A 21,953-nucleotide genomic window follows, 5' to 3' on the forward strand; every position below is an offset into this window, starting at 1 on the left:
ATAAAACCTAACTCTGTCCTCCTCCTGCCCACACCTCCCCATCCACAAAGTCCTCTTTCTAATTCACCCTTTTCTTCACTATGAAGAAGTGATAAAAACAAATGACAACGTGGTTGCTGCTCGAAAACAGGATACTGTTTGGTGACCTCCTACAACTAGCTGCCACAGCACCTCCATCTGTGGAAAACATCAACCTAGCCAGCTTTAAACCCTGTCCCAGTATATAGGGCTGGCTCACATTTAAGACTAGGAATAGCAAGATAGGAGAATTAATGGCTGTAAAGGTCTTTGAGATCTTTGGATAAAGGTGCTATTTAAAAACAAGGAAATAACTATAATATCCAAGATTGACATCAATTTTATTATGTCATGCCAGTTTTACAGAGAGGAGCTGAAGCACGTTTTCAGTTATTTCTGTGTAATTTAACATATATCAATAAAATAATTTGACTTATGTGGACACAGGGAAAAGTCACTACTAGCATGGCCATTTTTTTTAAATGGGCCAGATCCTCATCTGATGTAAATTGGCATAGGCATAAAAATCCCATAATTTCCCCCTCCCCCATCCAAAATCATGTACTGATATGGAGCTACGTTGATTTACATCAGCTGAAAATCCACTACAAAATGCTTGCTAACAGATATCTTGTGTCCCCACTGGTAATTTGATTGTTTTACTCCCTCCAGTAAATGATTGCAGCAATATCATACACCAAGTGGCTATTATAAGTCTTCCAAATGCAGGCTGTTACTGAAACTTATACTAGTGTTAACAAGCATCTAGCTTGACATGCTTAGTATGACTTTGTAGAAAAAGCTGTTGGTAATAACTAGTATAGGGCTTTATAGCAAAAGTGGTTTTGGTAATCTGATGGAGATCTGGAATAGATAGGCCACTCAAAAGCAGGGTCTAAGGCTGAGAGTAGCTGGTGTATAATAAAGGGTTAAAGGCCTCTTGTCATGTTGCAACAGAGTTAGGCTTATGTTTTTATGGCAGTGGGCTGTGTAACTGCCTGTTACTATTCTTCTAATCCCATACTATTGTAATTAGAAGTGTGGATACATAGTCAATATTAGAGTCCCCTTGAGCTAGGTTAAAAAGAGTCTCATCTCTAGGAATTCCTCAGCAGTGTGTTGACAGTTGGTGCTTGTGACCCAGATCACTCCTGAGCTCAAGAGAAACCACTACCAAGACCTTGGTCAGGTTTAACAAAACAAAAAGGGTTTGTTGGGTTGTTGTCCTGCTCAGGCAGAGCACTACCTGCCACAGTCTCACCCAGTAGCAACAAGTAAGGCATGAGTAACAATAGTCTCACATCTGACCTCCCTTCCCTCAAGGAGGCTGAAGCAGGCAGCAGTCTCTCAAGCAGCTCCAGGGTCTCTCTCTCACACTGGGAACTACTCTTCTTCCCACTCAGCCCCCAGCTGAGCTGTGTTCTCCTCTATTAACCATTCCTCCCAAGTCTGACACCTACTGCAGTGTGGTGCAGTGGGGCTGATTAAGCCCACAGCAACTCATTGAAGCTCCCCCATCAGTGTGGGGTCTGCATACCCCATGTCAACTTTAGGGTACAGATGTGGGGTCCTGCATGGACCCTTCTAAGCTTAATTCCTATCTTAGATCTGGTAATGCTGCCACCAGCCAGATATCAGCAGGGCCGCCCAGAGGATTCCGGGGGCCCGGGGTCTTCGGCGGCGGGGGGGCCCTTCCGTTCCGGGACCCGCCGCCAAAGTGCCCCGAAGACCCGCGGCGGGGACGCCCCCCGCCGCCGAATTACCGCGGAAGCGGGACCCGCCGCCCGGTCTTCGGCGGTAATTCGGTGGCGGGGGGGGTCCCCGCCGCGGGTCTTCAGGGCACTTCGGCGGCGGGTCCCGGAACAGAAAGGGCCCCCCGCCGCCGAAGACCGGGCTGCGCTGCGGCGGCGGCGGGTCCCGCTTCCCACCCCCCGGCCTCTTACCCCCGGCCCCGGCTTCCCCCCCCCCTTACCCAAGCGTGTCTCCGGCGGGGCCTGAGCTCCGTCCCGCTCAGAGCCATGTGGTGAGGGGACGGGGCTGGGAGCTCCACGCCGAGCAGAGGCAGCTGCCCCGCCCCCTCCCCACGCCGCTCTGAGCGGGGCGGGGCTCAGGCCCCGTTGGAGCTCCCAGCTCCGCCCCTTCACCACGCGGCTCGGATCGGGGCGGGGCTCAGGGGCTCGGCCGGAGACTCGGCGCTTGATGCGCTGAGGCTCCAGGAGAGGGGCAGAGGCGGGAGCCTCTGCTCTTCTCTTGGGGGCCCCTGCGGAGCCCGGGGCAAATTGCCCCCTTTGCCCCCCCCTCTGGGCGGCCCTGGATATCAGTGTCTAGCACACTTTGTCCCCCCAAAACCTTCCCTGGGGAACACAGATCCAAACCCCTTGGATCTTAAAACAAGGAGAAATTAACCATTCCCCCTCCTTTCCCCCCCCCACCAACTCCTGGTGAGTTCAGACCCAATTCCCTGGATCTTAAAACAAAGAAAAATCAATCAGGTTCTTAAAAAGAAAACTTTTAATTAAAAAAAAGAAAGGTAAAAATCATCTCTGTAAAATCAGGATGGAAAATGCTTACAGGGTACTTAGATTCATATAGCCCAGAGGAAACCCCCTCTAGCCTCAGGTTCAAAGTTACAGCAAACAGAGGTAAAACTCCTTCCAGCAAAAGAAACATTTACAGGTTGAGAAAACAAACATAAGACTAATACGCCTTGCCTGTGCTACTTACAAGTTTGAAACATAAGACTGATTCAGAAAGATTTGGAGAGCCTGGATTGATGTCTGGTCCCTCTCAGTCCCGAGAACAAGCAACCCCAAAACAAAGAACTCCCTCCACCAAGATTTGAAAGTATCTTGTCCCCCTATTGGTCCTCTGGTCAGGTGTCAGCCAGTTTACTGAGCTTCTTAACCCTTTACAGGTAAAAGAGACATTAACCCTTAACTATCTGTTTATGACACCCCATTAAAGGGTTTAATACATACTGTTTGATTTGGAAGACAATGCCAAAATTGCTATAAGGTTTTTCTGAGGTGCAATGTGAATGTGTCCATAAAACTGTCCTTCCCATTTCCACACATTCACACAGACATACAATAGGATGAGACAGCAATATGAATTCCAAAATATGGACACTGTTAAACATGGCACAGTTGTATAAAATAATTTAGAGAGAGTGAAAGCCTTGAGCCTCATGCCACAAAAATCACGGCTGAGCAAAGCATTCCCATTGAAGCTCAAACCCATTCAAACATAGCCTGGATATGAAGTTTAAAATACTCTGTTCACACAGTTCATGAGCTCCTCAGTCTTCTCCCCTGTTCACAGAAAGGAGGAATGGCTGGTGGGCTGCACCTGGAAGACTGTTAAGTTAAATAAAGACATTCTCCAAGGCTGGAGACTGTTAGCCATACCAGACTGGCACAACTCTAGCCAAATGCACACGAGTCATGGAGTTATCAAAGAAATCACATGTTGCCCTGTACTAATAGAGTCAGTATAATCCTTTGCACTTTCATAATAACCCTTTGTATTTTATGTAGTGATTCAGCCATAGAACTCTAAGGATACCTCTACACCGCAGCTGGGGATGAGCCTCCCAGCCTGAACAGACAGACTTGCACTAGCAAGGCCTGGGCTAGTGTTCTAAAAATAACAGTGTGGACATTGCAGTTCAGGCTCTTATGTCCACCTGACCCCCTAGGCTTTAGAGCCTGCACTACAGCCTGAGCTACAACAGCCACTGCTATTTTTAGCATGCTAGCTGGAGTTCTGCCGGTGTGAGTCTATCTACCCAGACTGAGAGGCTCATTTCCAGCTGTAGTCGACATAGGTGTCAACTTTTAGTTTTCCTCCAGGGTGCTTTGCCCCAAGGCCCTGCCCCCCACCCCCAAGACCCTGCCCTCGCTCTGCCTCTTCCTGCCCCTGCCCCACCCCCTCCCTGAGGCCTCCCACTGCTTGCTGCTCTCCACCCTCCCTGAGCAGCCAAACAACTGTTTGGCTGTGGCTGCTGATCAGCTGTTTGACAGCATTGCTGAACACTTGTGGCTGGTGGGCACCAACTATTTTTTTTCTTTGGGTGCTCCCAGCACCTATGGTAGTGGAGACATACTTTACATGTTTTACCATGGAGCATCAGAGTTATCTTCCCCAAACTGTGACACAGAAAGGGTAAGTGTTTTGGCCAATGGTCACACAATGAGTCAGTGTCTGAACCAAGATCTCCTGACTCCCAGCCCTGTGCTTAACTCACCAGTGTTTAGTTGCCATAGACACTTCATCCTTAGAGATAGAGATAAACCATTGGGAAATATTAAGGGAGCTAGAATTGTTTATACCTGTACATCTCAGATTAAGGAAGAACTTGAATCCATATTTAAAAACTGCTACATTTAATTAATTCTCCAAACTGAGGTAATCCCAACACAGAAAAGAGGAGGAGGAGACAAACTGAGAAAGAAATACACTGAAGAGAACTTGAGTCTGAAGTTATCTACTTGGCTTGAGAACCAGCTGAATGGAGAATAAACTCACAGGTTTGTACAGTGCCTGGAACAATGGGGTCCAAGTCAATGACTGGGGCTCCTGGGCACTGTGATAATGAATAAGAAAGAGACATCAAATACTGTGTACTGGACAAAAGATAGGCCTGGCATAAGTCAGAGTCCTGAGCATTGTTTTAATTTTCACTATATCTGGTAGGTTCTCATTAGCCTTCTGCTTTATACACAAATAATATTATGTTCATCAACCTGGGCATCACACCACTTTTATACTCTCACTTTCAATTACTATACTTCTGCTCTGCTCTCACCTTTCTTCAGTCCCCTACAGGCACCGACTTATGTACTCCACCTTTATAGATCAGCTATTTTCTTCTCCCTTCTTAGATTTCCAGATGCGGAAGTCCTGCCTGCAGCCCACAGATGTCTATCAATCTACAGAGGTTGAATCCAAGACAAGAAGCTGGTTAGAGCGGCAGAGTGATTTTCATCTTGAAAAATCAAAAGCAAGAAAAAGCAGCACAATTTTTAAAAATGTGATTAGTAATTACAGTCCCATGATTTTCAAAGTGGGGAGCCAATGTTTTCGCAACCCTTCTCTGATTATAAAGATACTGAGATGCACACATTAAGCTTTGCCGTGTAAGGCAAAGCATTCTCACCACTGGAGCTGTAAAGAAATGTCATAACGGTGTGTTAATTTCTGCACTGCTTCCTACTCTGTTTCTCTTTTTCCTTAGGCCTGGTCTACACTAGAAAATTAAGTTGGCTTAACTGTGTCACTCAGGGATGTGAAAAACCCATACCCCTGAGCAGTGGTGGCGGAGCCTTCCCAAAAGTGGCGGGACAGGGCCCCCTGCCCCCTCCATGGCTCCACACCTTTTGCCCAAGGCCCTGTCCTTTCTGCCCAGAGGCACCCCCCCCAGCCAAGCTGGAAGTCAGGACAGGTGGAGGGTTTGTGGCTTCCCACAGCTTCCTGTGTGGCTCTTCTTGACCTGGCTCTGGCTGGGGAACAGGGCCTCGGAGCCACAGCCCGGCCATGGTAAGAGCTGCACGGCCAGGCAGCTGTGGGGAGCTGAAGCATGGACCTTCACCTGGGCTTGGGGCACGGGGGGCAGGAACATGAGCCGGGGGCTGCTCTTACCCCATCCCGGGCAGGTGGACGATCTGTGGCATGGCGCCCCATGTGGCCTGGGCTCCCTGGCCAGGATCCAGCTTCCAGCCAGTGTAGGCAGCACTAGCTCAACGGATTAATTCTGCCAGCCTTGCTACCACCTCTCAGGGAGGTGGAGTACCTACACTGATGGGTGACCCCTCCCATTGGCATAGGCATTGTCTAAAATGAAGTAGTACAGAGGCCCAGCTGCAGTGGTGTCTCTGTGCTGCGGTAGCATTTCAAGGGCAGACAAGCCTCTAGTTAAATCTAACATTTTTATTCCCTGCAATTGTTTCCCCCCCCCCCCAGACTTTATTTCTTCATTGCTGGATGTGCACAGTGGATTCCAGTCATCACTACAGCCTGCAGGCAGAGAAAAGGGGGATGTCAACAGTTGTCTTATCTTGTTTTGTTGTACACTAGTAGTACAGTTCTCTAGAACTAGGGAGGTACTATCTTTTATGCAAGTTTTATTTTTCCTGTAGTTTGTTTTCAGATATACGTTTCCTCTAGAAAAAAATGAAACTCACAGATATGGGTATTCTTTCATCAACTTTTACAAAAGTCACGAGTAATGGTGAAAAAGAAAAAAAATCAAAGAAATACAGTAAACCCCCCAGACACGTGTAACCCTTCTGCCAGCTACAACAATGGTTGGCTTCTGTCTGTTATTTCTAAAATAAATAACCCCACAATTTGAACCCCCACCTACAGCCTTGCTCTTATTTCTGGCTCTGGCAAATTAAAATAAAGCCTCCTGGTAACCTTTGAAGGTTGTTGTTTTCCACTTGCAAGACTCAAGAATCCTTTGGAGACATGGATCCACAAATATCCTCTTTATTTGGGGGGAAGGGGAAAAAGAGTAAAAATCAACATGAAAAACAGTATATATTTGCAAAGAAGAACCCGAACAACGTGCATCAGGAGTTTGGTCCACTCGATAGTCCCAAATAACAAACATCCAGCTTAAGGAGGTTCAGAACTCTCTCTCACCACATACCCCACCCACATAAAACTCCACTCACTGGTTGAGCTAGTCTCAATGGCAGTCAAGAGGATCCCAGGAGTGGCTCTCCTCCACTGGTCTGTTCAATCTGGTCCAACTCCGATGTAGCTACCTGTCTAGTTCTCTGGTTTCACCTGCTTCCACCAGCTACATGGGCAAGGGTCCTGTGAAGTCAGCTCAGTACTGCCACTGATCCAGCCGGACCTCACTATGGAGTCAGTTCCCTTCCCTTGTCACTATTGGCCCAGTTGGTCCTTGCTGGAAAGTTGCTCCTTTTCTGCTACACTTGTCCAGTGTCTTCTACACATGGCAGACTGCAGAGTCCTCTATACATGGCACAGAATGTCTAGGTGAGGAACCCACAGCCAGACAGAAGCCTGGAGCTGAGTCCCTTCTTCCTGGAATAGAGTTCCTCATCCAACAGACAAAGCCCTCTCCCCTCTTCTGTGCTTCTCAGACAAGCTTCGTTACCCAACCAAGTCATTACTCAAAGTCAGGGTGAGCCCTTGACCTGCCCAGTTCCTGTGCCTTCTCATGAGCACAGTAATATTATCTCATTCGCTCACAGCATAAACAAATTCCAGCCAAACAACGCAACTTACTAGGTGGAGTTATGGATAAACATAATGGACGTAAACGAAGCTGGTCTGAGCTGGCTTTTCCCCTTCTCCCCAATAGAGGGACCAGTGAGCTCTATCCCTCTAGGTCTTCTAGCCCTGGAGCGCACACGTCTCCATCACTGGCAGTATTTGGTACCCCTCTTAACTTTATTATCTAGCACAAATACACATACTATTGTTTGTGATCTTATAGTAGAGTAGATCTTATAGTAGAGCACAGCTCTGCACACCTGAATTATCATACTGGAGCCAACCTTCACAGGGTTGTGATCAATGGCTCCATGTCTAGTTGGCAGCCAGTATCAAGCGGAGTGCCCCAAGGGTCGGTCCTGGGGCTGGTTTTGTTCAAAATCTTCCATTAATGATCTAGAGGATGGCGTGGACTGCACCCTCAGCAAGTTTGCAGATGACGCTAAACTGAGAGGAATGGTAGATACACTGGAGGGTAAGGATAGGATACAGAGGGACCTAGACAAATTAGATGAGTGGGCCAAAAGAAATCTTATGAGATTCAACAAGGACAAGTGCAGAGTCCTGCACTTAGGAAGGAAGAATCCCATGCACTGCTACAGACTAGGGACCGAGTGGCTAGGCAGCAGTTCTGCAGAAAAGGACCTAGGGGTTATAGTGGGCGAGAAGCTGGATATGAGTCAACAGTGTGCTCTTGTTGCCAAGAAGGTGAACAGCATTTTGGGCTGTATAAATAGGAGTATTGCCAGTAGGTCAAAGGACGTGATCATTCCCCTCTATTCGGCATTGGTGAGGCCACATCTGGAGTACTGTGTCCAGTTTTGAGCCCCACACTACAACAAGGATGTGGAAAAATTGGAGAGAATCCAGTGGAGGGCAACAAAAATAGGGGGCTGGAGCACATGACTTATGAAGAGAGGCTGAGGGAACTGGGATTGTTTAGTCTGCAGAAGAGAAGAATGAGGGGAGATTTGATAGCTGCTTTCAACTACCTGAAAGGGGGTTCCAAAGAGGACGGAATTAGACTGTTCTCAGTGGTACCAGATGACAGAACAAGGAGTAATGGTCTCAAGTTGCAGTGGGGAAGGGTTAGGTTGGATATTAGGAAAAACTTTTTCTCTAGGAGGGTGGTGAAGCACTGGAATGGGTTACCTAGGAAGGTGGTGGAATATCCTTCCTTAGAGGTTTTTAAGGTCAGGCTTGACAAAGCCCTGGATGGGATATTTAGTTGGGATTGGTCCTGCTTTGAGCAGGGGGTTGGACTAGATGACCTCCTGAGGTCCCTTCCAACCCTGATATTCTATGAATATAACTATATCAAAGCATTTTTGCTCTTTTTTACTTCTTGGGAAAGAAAAAACCTCACTCCTGGAGAAATTATAACTTTTTCTGAGAGAACACTAATCTGATCCTTTGTTGCCAACCTTTTAAATCCTAAAGTTTAATTTGGTGAGTCTCAAGGATCTCGGTTAAATTGATTTTCTCTATTTAATAACACATCCACTCGTCTACATCTCAAGATGGCAATGGCATGAACATTTCTTTTTTTAAATTCCCAAGTTTTCTGTCCCCCGACCCCGCAGACACATGTAGGCAATTTCTTACAGAAAGTGGTTTGAATGGGCAGTTTTATGTGAGGGAACCACATGTTTTCTGAGTTATTTTCTATTGATTTAGTTTTTGTTGATTGGTGGTTTAAACTGACCCTATGCTACCCAAAACCTCACTCTCCAAAATGCCAGCATTAAGAATACCCTAGACTTCACCCTGGATTTCCCTCTTGCCACCTAAACTATATGGGAGAAGAAATGAAGTGACCCTTAGTCCAATTCTCTCAGACCACAGATCCAAAATTATATATAAACACTCTCCCAACAATGTCACCTGCCAAAATCAGACTTCTATAACCTTCTCCAAGCACAACACTACCTCATTAGAATACCTGTCTGGAAAGGTGTATGCTAACCCATGGTTCTATTCAAAGAACAGCAAGAGACGGCAACAATTATAGGAGAAATTGCCACATTCCATACCACACTGAAATATATATCTCATATTCTTGCCAGTTAGGTCAGTGGATAAAAGCACTGGACTGGGAGTCAAAAGAAATGGGCTTTATTCCCAGCTTTACTATTGACTTGCAGTTGGACATAGGTCAAGCAGCCTCTCCAGTTTTTCCCACCTGTAATGATGCCTGGAAAGCGCTCTGAAATCTATGAATGAAAAGATGATACATTTTTGTGTTATTTTCTCAACGTTCTGAGTGAGACAGCACTGCCATGGGTCGCCAGACTGGCTCATACCAGAAAGCCCTTCAGTTGCTCTTTGGCTGAACACTATACAAGAAACACAAGATAAGGCACACACACACACACACACATCACAACACAGAAAATCCTGGGACCTGTTTGAGGAGCTGTAGGCTCCAGCAGATGGGCCACTCATAGCCAGCAGGAAAAACAGACTGTCTCTGGCTAAAGTCATGCCGCATTATTCTCATGAGGATGTTAGTCTCCTGCCTACATATACATGTTTGTGTAACAATTTTTATCACATTCCTTCACTGATAATCAAAACTGCCTCTGTGCAGAGAGCCAGCACAAGATCTATTGTATATACCACCTAGTTTTGACTAAAACCCTGTAGATGTGCAGACTCACCCCTGCTGCACCTCCTGCTGGTGACTTCTGGGAATTAGCTCATTCCAGCTCTGGAGTGCGCTCTGTAGGCCAGTGATCCACCTGTCCTCTGGCCCCTGTGTCCCTCCCGGGACCTGGTGCCCTTTTACCTGGAGTGCTGCCCCCTGGCAGTAACCCCTAAGTCTTAGGGTCTCCCCTCCCCAGGGAACCCCCACCCACTATTCCCACCTCACTTCAGTATAAGGCTACTGCCAGTCATCATCTAGCCCCAGGCCCTGGGGCAGGCTGCAGTATCAGCCTACTCATCACTGGCAAGGAGGGTTTGGACCTGCTGCCTTGGCCTACACCTGGGCTGCCCTCTGCAACCCCCAGTACCTGTTGGCCTTCTGCTAGGCCGCAGCTCCCCAGCCCTGCTCCACTCAGGTACTCTGTCTCTAGCTCCCTACAACCAGACCCTTCTCCCTCTACAAACAGAGAGAGGCTCCTATCTGCCACTGGCTTCTCTGCCTTTATAGGGCCAGCTGAGTCTGTTTGGGGTGTGTAGCAGGGTGGAACCTGCTCCTGCTGAGAAGGGGTTTAAAAAGTGGCCTGACAGGGCTTGAGAGCGGTGGCTCTCAAGGCTGAGCTGATTAGGGAAGTGGCTGCTGCTGGGGGCCATGCCCCAAACTGAGAAACAGGGCCTTACAAGAAGGCAGGGAAGCCAGGAGCCAGACAGTCTCTCTCTGTTGCTAGAGGGAGATGGGCCTGGCTGCTTAGGAGCTTGAGACTAGATACCTGAGTGTAGCAGGGCTGGGGAAGGCTGAGGAGCCGGGGAGCTCCAGCCTAGAGAGCCCCAGGCTGCGGCCTAGCAGTGGGCCAATAGGTACTGGGGGTTGCAGGGGGCAACCCAGGGGTAGGCCAAGGCAGCAGGTCCAAACCCAACTTTGCCTGTGATGAGTAGGCTGATACTGCAGTCTGCCCCAGAGTGTGGGGCTAGACAATGACTGGCAGTAGCTAAATACTGAGGCAAGGTAGGGATAGAGGGTGGGGGTTCCCTGAGAGAGAAAGGGAGACCCAGAGAGAAAGGGGTTGCTGCTAGGGGGCAGCGCCCCATGTAGAAGGGCACCGGGTCCAGGGAGGGACACGGGGGCCTACGAACAGGTGGATCACCAGCCTGCAGAGGGTGCTCCAGGGCTGGACTGAGCTAAATTCACAGAGCAACCAGCAGGAGGCGCCGCAGGGGTGAGTTGACCCGTTTACAGGGTGTGACCCCAGCTGCAGCCACTTCCCCCAATCAGCCCACCCTAAAAGCTGCTTTCACCAGCCACAGCCCCTTCCCAGGGCTGTTTTTAACCCTTCAGGGCAGGAGCAGGGGTTCACCCCACTACAAACTCTGAAAGTTTACCTCTACCCTTACTATAACTATGAACAGTATAATGATGCTACACCAAATACCTACATATATGTTTTCTGGCATAATAGTACTGCTCTAAATTATTTCCTGTGTACTTCTCCATAGATATGAATACCACTCTAGAAATAGGCATGCATGATGGAATGTATTTACTGGTAATACTTGCCTGTGAATCTATCTGAGCATCCAAAATCATCACTTAAAGAAAGCAATATTACAAATCTCTTTAAGGTGGCAGAAATTCCTGGGCATTAAAGGAGAAGTTAGGGAGGATGTCCACTGGGTCGTTTAAAGTCCATCTAACTCAAATCTCAAAGCAAACATGTAGGTGTTGGTGCCTTTCTAACCTCTGCCAACCCAGCTGCATAGCTCAATTAAAAAAAAACCACCAGGGAAAAAGCACTGAAATGTCTGCCCATCCTTAGTCAACACCCAGAATTCCCTTCCACTTGAAAGCAAGTTAGAAGTAGATACTGTTTTAACTATTTCAAATCATATATGGTCAAATCTGATTAATCTGAATCCGTTGGGAAAATTCCATGTGTACTAGATTTAACAAAAATCAGATGAACAATTATACTGTTCCATGCTGGATTCAATTGTGCTGGGCATACAGCAATCACAGATAAATATCAGGTTCCCCAAATGTTAGGGAGTAGCAAATATCTAGAATACAGTGGACATTAAAAAAAAAAAGTATACTACCTGCTTGAATTAAATTTACTGCAGTGCTTTCAGCATTCCCCAAGGTAAGTATACTTAAAATAAGATGAGTACAATAAGTGTTGTTTTACTGATCTCTGTTTTATATAAAGTATGTTTATATTGTATTAATATCATCAACAAATGACTTTGCATTTTAAAATGGGTAGAATAATTTATGTAAGTAGCGCAGACTATTCTGTTTGCACAATTCCTCTGAAAATGTTTTAATGGAGATGGTGTTCCACCAGGGGGCTCTGTTTACACATGATATGAAAATCTGACTTTCAGCAGAGCTTCTGTTTTCTCTTTAAATATTTTCACCAAGTTAAAGAAAAACTATGTGGTTTAAGTAAGCAATAATGTATTACAGTGTGTAGGTATACTGAACATGTGCTCATCCGGGATAGGTAATTAGCTACATGCCATCAATCTCAGAAGTATAGGCATACAACTACTGACCTATTTTCTTGGTCAGTGAAGAAGCATCATGAGGATAACTCTTCATTATGTGCAAAATTCTGCCCAAACTTATCCTGCTTTGAATTCAATGGGAGTTTCTCCCTTGACTTCAAAGGGAGTTAGATTAGGACCTTGGGGTCATTTGAAGAGGCTGCTGATAACATCACAGAGCCAGGCAATTTTTGACAGGAAATGACTTTTTAAAAGGCCGGCCTTTCCTATGAGTAGAGCCCCCCACTATCTTTTAGGATTTACATGGCTCCAAAGGTCTAGTGAAATTTGTTTTACAGGCTTTCATCCACAATGAAAAATGCTCTCTATCTTTATCCAGCCATTCAAATAGCTCTTCCTCATTCCTCTTTTCACATGAACACCTGTTTACAAACTTATCATAAGAAACTTAAGATGCAGTGAAATAAATACAAATATCTTCCTAAATGTGTTAAAGTGGTTTAGGAACCTAGGTCCCATTTTAAAAAATCATGATTTCCTTGAGAGTGCCTAGGCACTGTTGAAAATCCCACTAAGCATCTATCTGACTCTTTAGGTACCTGAATTCCTTTAAAATTTAAGAGACTTTAAATTGACTTTCAGTGAGACTTAGGCTCCTAAATGTCTAAGGGCATGTCTATGCTAGGAGCACTTTACCGGTATAGATATACCAACATATGATGCCAGCAAAGCTCTTCTAAAGTGGACACCGTTTATACTGGCTAAGCTTCACGTTTACTGATATAGTTATTCTACCCCACCTACAAAGAAAACCAGCTATACAGAAAAAAAGCACAGTTGCCAGTACAGCTCTGTTCACACTAGGGCCTTCTGCCAACACAGCTATGTCAGTCAGGGATCACATCTCTTCACGCCCCTGACAACATAGCGTATGCTGGTAGAAATCTGTAGTGTAGGGGTGTCCTAAGTCATTTCTTAAACTGGGACCTAGACCAGGTCTATACTACCGACTTCTGCCAGCATCACTATGTTGGTCAAGGGTGTGAAGAGGTGTGATCCCTGACTGACAGCTGTGCCGGCAGAAGTCCCTAGTGTAGATGAAGCTGTACTGGCAAAACTGCACTTTTACCGGTTTAGCTCATTTTGCTTGGGGATGCGTGGAAAAACTATCCTGGTAAAAGTGCAGCTTTGCAGGTAAAAGCTGCATCCACACGAGTGCTTTGCCGGCACAGAAGACTGGTATTTCTATACCAGTGAGGTGCACCTAGTGTTGACATGGCCTTAGGCCGCTTTGTGATTTAGGCACTTTTGAAAAATGTCCCCTAACTCCCCCAGTTGATTGTCTCCAGAATACAATTATGCAGCAGCTATTGTATTTATTGCACTACATCTTAGAATTTCTTATTGCGAGTGTAGTAAACTGGTGTTCAGGTGAAACAAAATAACAGCTAAAGAGGAACTGCTGCTGTTCAGACAGCGGGATAAAGGTGGAGAACATTTCTTATCAGAAGTGTAAGCCAATGACTTTTTTTTACCAGGCCTTCTCAGCTATATGAGTCCCAGGGTGCTCTATTCAAGGCCGGCTCTAGGCACCAGCATTCTTGGGGCAGCACTTTTCAAGGGGCAGCATTCCGGCTCTTCGGCGGCAGCACGCTGGCGTTTTTTTGTTGTTTTTTTTTGCTTCAGCGGTGGCACTCTGCCCCCCCCCCCCCCGCTTTTTTTTTTTTGCTTGGGGCGGCAAAAAACCTGGAGCCAGCCCTGGCTCTATTCATAGGAAAGGTCAGTCTATGTAGAAGTCATCTCCCCTCAAAAACTGCTTGGCTCTGTGGTGATAGGCAGCCTGTATAAATGAGCTCCACATCATTCTTGACCACACTACTCCTGATTCTTGGGCCCATGAGTTGAAGGACTGATGAGTTCAGGACTTCATTCTGATTTCCTGCTGGAATAACCAACCCCTCTTTAAGGTGTCAAATTTAAATAGGCCTAGTGGAACATAATTAGCTTCCAGCTGGGAATATCTCACTGAACTGCCTGGGAATTCCCCCTCCAAACCCTATACTACTGTTTGGTTCAGCAGGGCCCTCTCTTATGAACACCTCTAGGGCAGGGTGTGTCAGAGCTCCAAGATCTGCTCTACAGAGCAGCAAAATACATATGCCCTATCAGAATATTTTCTTTCTTTCTTTCTTCTCCCCAGCTACATGCATTGACTAGTTAAAATAAAACTAGGAAATTGAATAGGAAGTTGTCATGGGACAAAGTTTTGAAAATCATTGGTTTGATTAAGTCACAAATTTAGTTGCAATAAAATTATTTGTCTTGGCAATTATCCAGAAGCAAGTGTTCATTTTCCTGTGACATTATCCCTGACCGCACTTAAGGCGATCTCAGTTCTCTTTTGGAAAAATCCTCTAGAAGTCTTTAGTGAAGGAATTACAGAGCTGATGCTGATTTCAATTATACTGTGTTGCCCTGTGTAATTCCATTGACTTCAGTGGAATTACTCCTGATTTATACTGGTCAGACTGAGAGCAGAACCAGGCCCATTATTTCCAGGATAATGGGGCATATTTATATATAAAGCAATCCTATTTGTTAATAAAGTGGAGATCTCCATTAGAACGCTCTGTCTGCACATGAGATTGTACACAATATGATCACTCTTGTACGTGACCCCTTCAATAGTTTCATTCCCCTTAATTCTTCAATACTGATGTTAATCTTTAGAGATTCTTCAGAAAAATATCCCAAAAGCAAATCATATCTTCTCCATGGTGGATTTCCAAGCAGCTAAATACTGTACTTTCTTTCAAATGTAATGACACCATTTCCCTTTGCTTTCTTTATAGCTCTCCCTCTCTCTCTCTAATCTCTGATCCATTCTCTGCCCTCTGCTCTCTCACTCTCTCTTCTCTTGTCTGTTGTTTGTGCAGGTTCCGGACAATTACTTCTCTTTGCTTCAAGTCATGTTTTATCTTTATGCTTTTTTAGGGTCCCAACCTCCTTTTCCACAAACCTCTTTTCTTCCAACTAACAGTTTGAGAATTTTTTCTCTCTCTTTCTGGAGGTTCCCGTTGCTATAGTGACACCTGATGATTACAGAGACAGTGACTACCTTTGTTAAAATTCTGGTTGCTATAGCAATGGCTGTTGGCCGTGGGTTCAATGAAAACCTTCTTAGGAAGGAAGCCAGTTCATATCCTTTTACTCAGCAATCTAGCTAGTAAAGATTTCTTTAATTGTTGTGCACAGTAGCAAGTCTGAGAGGCAAATACTGTTCTCACTGCAGTCAATGGGAGTTTTGCCATTAACTTTAATGGGACCACAAGTTGGTCCTGAATTCCCATTGCATACCTAACAAAAGGAACACACTGTCAGCACAGTGGCAAACCCAGAGTCTGGTTTCACACAGTCAGCAACCTTGACCCTCTTAACAAAACTTGGATACCAATGAGTTGATTGCTATAAAGACTGAATTAAATAATAATAACCACTTTAGGACTACTGCAGAAATGAGTTCTCAGCCACTTCTATGATCAAAAACTCCACATTGCTTGAGGGTGGGGAGTGTCTTCTTTTAAAACAGCAGAATCACAACACTGAAATGTGCTTGTCTTTTTTCAGGGAAAGGTGTTTCACTGTTGTCTCCATGTAGAAATAGCCACATGAGAATGAACTTTCCTAATGAAAGATGTATACATTGTTAATGGGTTGTTCCTATTGAAGGGGTAAATAACATGCTGATCTTCTGCCTATCGAGACTGCCACTTCTTGGCAGGGTCCCTGGAGTTCTTTCCATTATTATGAGGCTGACTAGTGAAGAACATTTCCAAGCAAGGTTTCCCCCTTGGTGAATTATTACTGTTCTATTTGGAGTAACACGGGGAGAATTGTACTCTGGTGGGAACCCTATTCAAGAACATCTTCACCAAAAGAAAGTACCCCTCAGATATTTTATTTGTTTTTGTAACTTATAGATTCATAGATTCCAAGGCCAGAATGGATCATTGTAATCATCTAGTCTGACCTCCTGCATAACCCAGGCCATAGAACTTCCTCAAAATAATTCCTAGAGCATATAAGAAAAAAACATCCAAACTTGGTTTAAAAAATTGTCAGTTATCGAGAAATCACTTATTTTTGTGGGCTAGTCCCTAAAGAACATATACTAGTTGTTGTTCTGGGCAACCATTCCCCTGCCTCCAGAGTCCTCACCTATTGCTCATTCCTCCCCGTCCTGTTATCCAACATCTATATGAAGCTGAGACAACATGTACTGAAGTGCCAGCAATGCACAGATAACACCCAGTTGCTAAGGACTGATCTGCACTGGCTGGATTATATGGTGCCTGCTGGCATTTATACATCCCTTTAAACATATTTTTCCATCTGAAATTTGCACAATCACTCAATATAAAACCCCTTAGCACCCTTACCTCAGTAACACTGCAAATTGAATGAAGCTTTACTTTATGGAAGCAGTCCCCTTGCAGACCTTCACCACACATTACTGAGCTAGAGTTTTGTGGAAAAAAAAATAGAGATGGGACATACACTCTATTCATGTTTGGTTTTCATATGAAAAATTGCCACTTCCAAATATTTGTATTCAACTGGGCACATATTACAAAAGCAAACAAGTACCTAAAATAGCTACTGTTGAATCTAAAACCATCTTCCAAACTCTTGGGCCAAAATGGACTCTATTGATTTTAGCATTTGCAAAGGGAAAAAGTGAAATATTGCAATTGCAGCGGTAGGATTTAAATAAGTCTTCCACTGCATCCCACTGAACTCAGCTGTACAGGGTGGTTTTCACCTGTATTTATTCCCCAGATACCATCACACTGAAGAAATCCCAGATTCTTTGAATTTCTGAAGCACAGTAAAAACCCCTGAAAGGGAATGGTACACAGTGTTCTTCAGGGCCTCTCCTGAACTGTTTGTGTTTCTGTGCCCTGGTAAACAGTGGGAGCTCTTGGAATTTCTTTCCTCAGCCTAACTGCAGAATTCAAAGCACTGGGTGATTGTTGCTGAAATCTCACAAGTAGTTTCTTCTCCATTGCATGTCCATGTGATGTTATCCATCCAATCTGCTTGTCGGTTACTGCACAGGTCCCTGAAATATACAAAAATCTTGGAATCCAGAGATTTCGCTGGGAATTTTCTCTGAGCTAATTTTGCAGAATTGGGCCTCTCGTCTCTCAGGGCCAAATCCTGGCTGTACCTGCACCCACAGCACAGAGCTGGATGGAGCTGTGCATAAACTGGACTGTTTGATCTTTAAAAGGTATATGAGAATTTTGTCTCCTATTCTGCTAGTGTTTGCATACAATGTATTTTTGATTTTTCATGTACTCTTTATTAAGGAGATGTGCAATGCTGCTCTCTTATAATTTATGGGGAAATTATATTCTGCCATTCAGAAAATGGTGTTGTTATTTTCCACATCCAAAAAATGGGATGAGAAATTCAAAATACCATGGGCTACTAGTGTTAGACAAAGTGTAGGCTTAGGGTTAGGTTGTAGCTTGCACTGTATGGTGGGCATAGGGTGACCAGATGTCCCGATTTTATAGGGACAGTCCCGATTTTTGGGTCTTTTTCTTATATAGGTTCATATTACCCCCCACTCCCTGTCCTGATTTTTCACACTTGCTGTCTGGTTACCCTAGGTGGGCATGAAGGAAAGAAGGCATTAAAAGATCCCTACTCCTTGCACAACTATGCAAGAGACAGCCACATTCTCAGTCCTTGTCATCATGGTGTGTAAGATCCAGGTGTGTTTAACTCTAGACACACCAAATGAGGCTGGGTGAAGCAGTGGCTATGCCAGTCCCCCACCCACACTGAACCACACAGAGGTTCATGTACAATGCACTTGTTCAAAATCACATTTCCCTCTCTGGTGGATAATCATCAGAGCTCCTGGAAGTAACCCAACTGAGCAAACCAAAATGTCTCTCGGAGACTGATGCAACACTACCATGTCTGCTTTAAACTTGGGCTCTACTTGTAAAAGCCAAAATAGAGCCCTTATTCTAATTTTCCCTGAAAGTAAGCAAATTGAAAACATTCTGGTACAAAGCATCAAAGTACCCCAGATTTCTAATGGTATCAAATGTTCATTTCTAGCTCTTGTCGTTCACAAAATACTGCAGCTTCATGGTGTCACACAGTCCTTACTTTTTTTCTCTATCGTCGTCTTCTTTTTCTCTCTCAATGCTCTCTTTTAAATCGCTTTCCATTCCCATTGGATGCAGGCCATGAGAAGCTGTTCTTATTGTGAGAAAGTGTTGGCAAAAGGGTGCGCCTTGGATTTACATCCGAATATTGTCAGTGCTGTCTCATCTTCTCCAGAGGTCACAGCTGGAGACCTTCCACTGAGAATGCACTACCCATGCTGTGTGAAGGTCTAAACCTACACTTCTCCTATTATACTGTGTCTGCAGAGCACAGATCTCTTGCTACATTGTGGATGCTGGAACAGTCTCTGAGATACCCCGGTCCTAACCCACTTAGACTAGGATCAAGACTTTGAATTCAGTCCCACAGTGAACAGTGCTGTACAAACTGCAGTCTCTGTGTGGCACTCATATTTACTCCAAGTTGGCGTGAGTTGCAGAAGTTTACCCAGGAGGTGACAAACACATAGATTGCAGTGACAAGTTCTTTGTAAAAGCGGACAGCTCGCAGTTTCCTAGTCAGCTGGTTTCTACTGGATTTGGAGTTAAAACAGTAGTAGGGGTTTGGCACTTCTCCTGCTGTTTTTCTACCCCTTTTGACCTCCTTGGAGTATAGAGAAACAGTCTGTGAATGCTACTCTACATACATTCCACATGAGGAAAAAAAAGATTTTTTAAGAGTTAAAAGTGGAGATATTACATAATTAAACATGTTTGCCAGGTTTAATTAATGTGCAGACTCAAAGGTTCTTTTTATGAATGTGGAATAAACTGCCAGCAAGGCACAGATTTTTTCATTTGTGTGTTTGGAAATCTGGTTTTGAATACGGCATTTTGTTACGAGACATACCAGAAGTGGAGAAAAAGTCACAGTTATTAGCTCTGAAAGAAAGTCATTTTTTGGGTTACATCTGCCTCTTGCATGCTAATTGCCTTTTAAAAAAGATATTTTGTTAAGGGTTTCAAAAGAAGTAAAACTGCCAACATAAGTATCCCCTCTCCTCACAGACTTTTGCCCTTTTATCTAGCAGTAATGAATTTGGGGAAAAATACAGAAAATTGAAGATGGAAAACAGGGATACTGTAATTTAACTGTAATGTTATGCTTCCATGTTTTATATTTTCAAATTTCTAGGACAATGGGAGAAATGTGTGAGAGGAGATACATTATTTGGGTCATAGAGTGGCAGTAGTTTCTCACTGTAAATCTGACTTTTCCAATCCTCCCAATAACATCCCTAGAAAGAAACCGATCCTTCAGATTTCACATGCAACATCTCATCCCAGGGTAGGATTTTTCTGGGAAGTTTGAGAAGGAAATCGGCAAAGGTGTTTTAAAGTCATGTTTAAAGCCATTGACTAATTTGTTTGGTTCAGTTTGGTCCGAAACAGTTTGGCCTATCAACTGCAAACTTGTTCTGTTGGCCTTGCTGAGAAGTGCCTTTTGGTGTATGTGTATTGTAGGGTGGGGGAAGAGAGAGGTTTTTGTGGGGAAATTACAATAATATATTATATAAGAAGTTTGTGGTGAGGGCGGGGTACATACCCATACTAAGTTCTCTAGGGAAGAAATTAAGTAGGCGCTTGCTAGATCAGAGGTGTAAAGAGGAGTCAGCGGCAAGCTGGGAGAGGGCTCTGAAGGAAGAGGAAGTTCTGTCTCTCCTACTGTTACTCTGTTCGTGATGGAAACAAGTTCAGATAGAGTACAGGCCTGGGCTGGGAGCAAAGAAGTGGCAAACTGTCCTTGTTTACAGGATGCTTTGTAATTTAAGAACTACATGCTGCTTTCTTCTGGCTGATGCAAGCCATTTTTTGTTTTTCATTTTCCCACACAGGCTGAAGAAAACCCCAGACCTGATACCCCATACATTGGTCCAGGGCAGAGGTGTTCTGGGCTGTGTGAGTTGGTTAAAGTGACAGTAGACAGGATGAAGAAGGATTATATGGCAATGGAGAACTGACTGGATCCCTCAACCCATTATTTTGATTTTTTTTAAAGTAGAGTTTTTGTAAAGAAAATGTAATATTATTTTGGATATTAGATAAAGTCCATTGAAACACATTTGGCTTTTAAGGAGGAATTCGGATATGACAGGGATTGGCCCAAATCAGTAGCTAGTTAGCTAAACAGAATTCATTTTAAACAATTTGAGGAGATTTGTTTGGGGATTAATTTCCATTCTCTAACTCTGGGGCATGAAAGGAATAATCTGCTGATATGGTTTAGAGATTCCATATTACAACAGTTAAGTGTGTAAACCAGCTGCTGCTAGCCAGTTTACACACAAATCTATCATTTTGTTATGCTGTATGGCGGCCTCATTTCAACTACTTATATTAATATGCAGAGCAAACCATAGATTTTCGCAAGCGCCAGAACAAAAATTAGCCAACAGGTTTCTCTTTGTGGTGGTCTGCTGCAATTATAGTGTTGTATGCATTTTAAGCACTTTCTTGCTTTTGGAGATTACTGACAAACAAAAGGTTTCCATAGAAGGAACCTTGACATACAACCTGTGGAACTCTTAGTCAGAGGATGTTGTGAAGGCCAAGACTATAACAGGGTTCAAAAAAGAACTAGGTAAATTCATGGAGGATAGGTCCATCAATGGCTGGTAGCCAAGATGGTCAGGGATGCAAAAGCATGTTCTGAAGTGTCCCTAGCCTCTTTTTGCCAGAAGCTGGGAAAGAGTGACAGGGGATGGATCATTTGATGATTGCCTGATCTGTTCATTCCTCTGAAGCACCTGGTGTTGGACACTGTCAGAAGACAGGATATTCGGCTAGATGGACCATTGGTCTGACCCTGTATGGATGTTCTTATGTTCTTAACATCTCAAAAGAAAAAAGGATAAAATATACACAATACCAGCTGAGCTTCTGTAAACTCTTCAAATCTAACTCTCCTTTCTTGAATGGTTCCCAGAATTCTAGGGAGGGACTCTTCATAAAACTTTGTGGACCAACAAGAGGTGATTTAGCAAATACTGTTTATTTTTCTATTTCAGGAAGATTCCATCCAAACTGGTTCAATGTAAAACCCCTTGAAAGGGGGATAAGACATACAAGAAATGGATGATTGCCTGGCAAAATGATGCATAATGATTCATAAAAACTGATTGTTTTTTGCACTATTTACATTTTTTCCCCATTTAAGCTTGCTTTTCTTCTTATACATACATGGTGTAAATCCAACAGTGACACTTGTTTAAAACAGTGACACCACTTCGAAACAGTGGGAGCCAGTTCTTGCCACTTGTCTTGTTTGCTGACTTCAGTGGGAGCTGCTGAGTGCTCAGTGCTTTTGAAAATGAGGCCCTTTATTCAAGTGCCTAAATATGGATTTTGAAG

The 21,953-nt window shown here is 44.4% G+C and overlaps 1 protein-coding gene and 1 long non-coding RNA gene across 2 annotated transcripts in view; one reads left to right on the forward strand and one right to left on the reverse strand.

The window, feature by feature from the left end:
• The window catches only part of SLC9A9 (solute carrier family 9 member A9), a 354,635-nt gene extending 339,124 nt beyond the window's left edge, over positions 1-15,511 (reverse strand). The window contains exons 1-2 of the mRNA XM_045030881.1: positions 15,434-15,511; positions 4,826-4,949 (exon numbers count right to left, since the gene is read on the reverse strand). The gene's annotated coding sequence lies outside the window, so the exon portion shown is untranslated. The remainder of the gene's footprint in view (positions 1-4,825; positions 4,950-15,433) is intronic.
• A 66-nt stretch (positions 15,512-15,577) lies between these two features.
• LOC123377368 lies at positions 15,578-20,572 on the forward strand. Its single transcript, XR_006582187.1, has 3 exons — positions 15,578-15,640; positions 17,533-17,707; positions 20,438-20,572. It is a non-coding gene; the product is annotated as an uncharacterized LOC123377368 (long non-coding RNA).
• Positions 20,573-21,953: the final 1,381 nt, after the last annotated feature.

Source organism: Mauremys mutica, chromosome 9 (assembly GCF_020497125.1).
Source record: "Mauremys mutica isolate MM-2020 ecotype Southern chromosome 9, ASM2049712v1, whole genome shotgun sequence".
NCBI classification, from domain to species: domain Eukaryota; kingdom Metazoa; phylum Chordata; order Testudines; family Geoemydidae; genus Mauremys; species Mauremys mutica.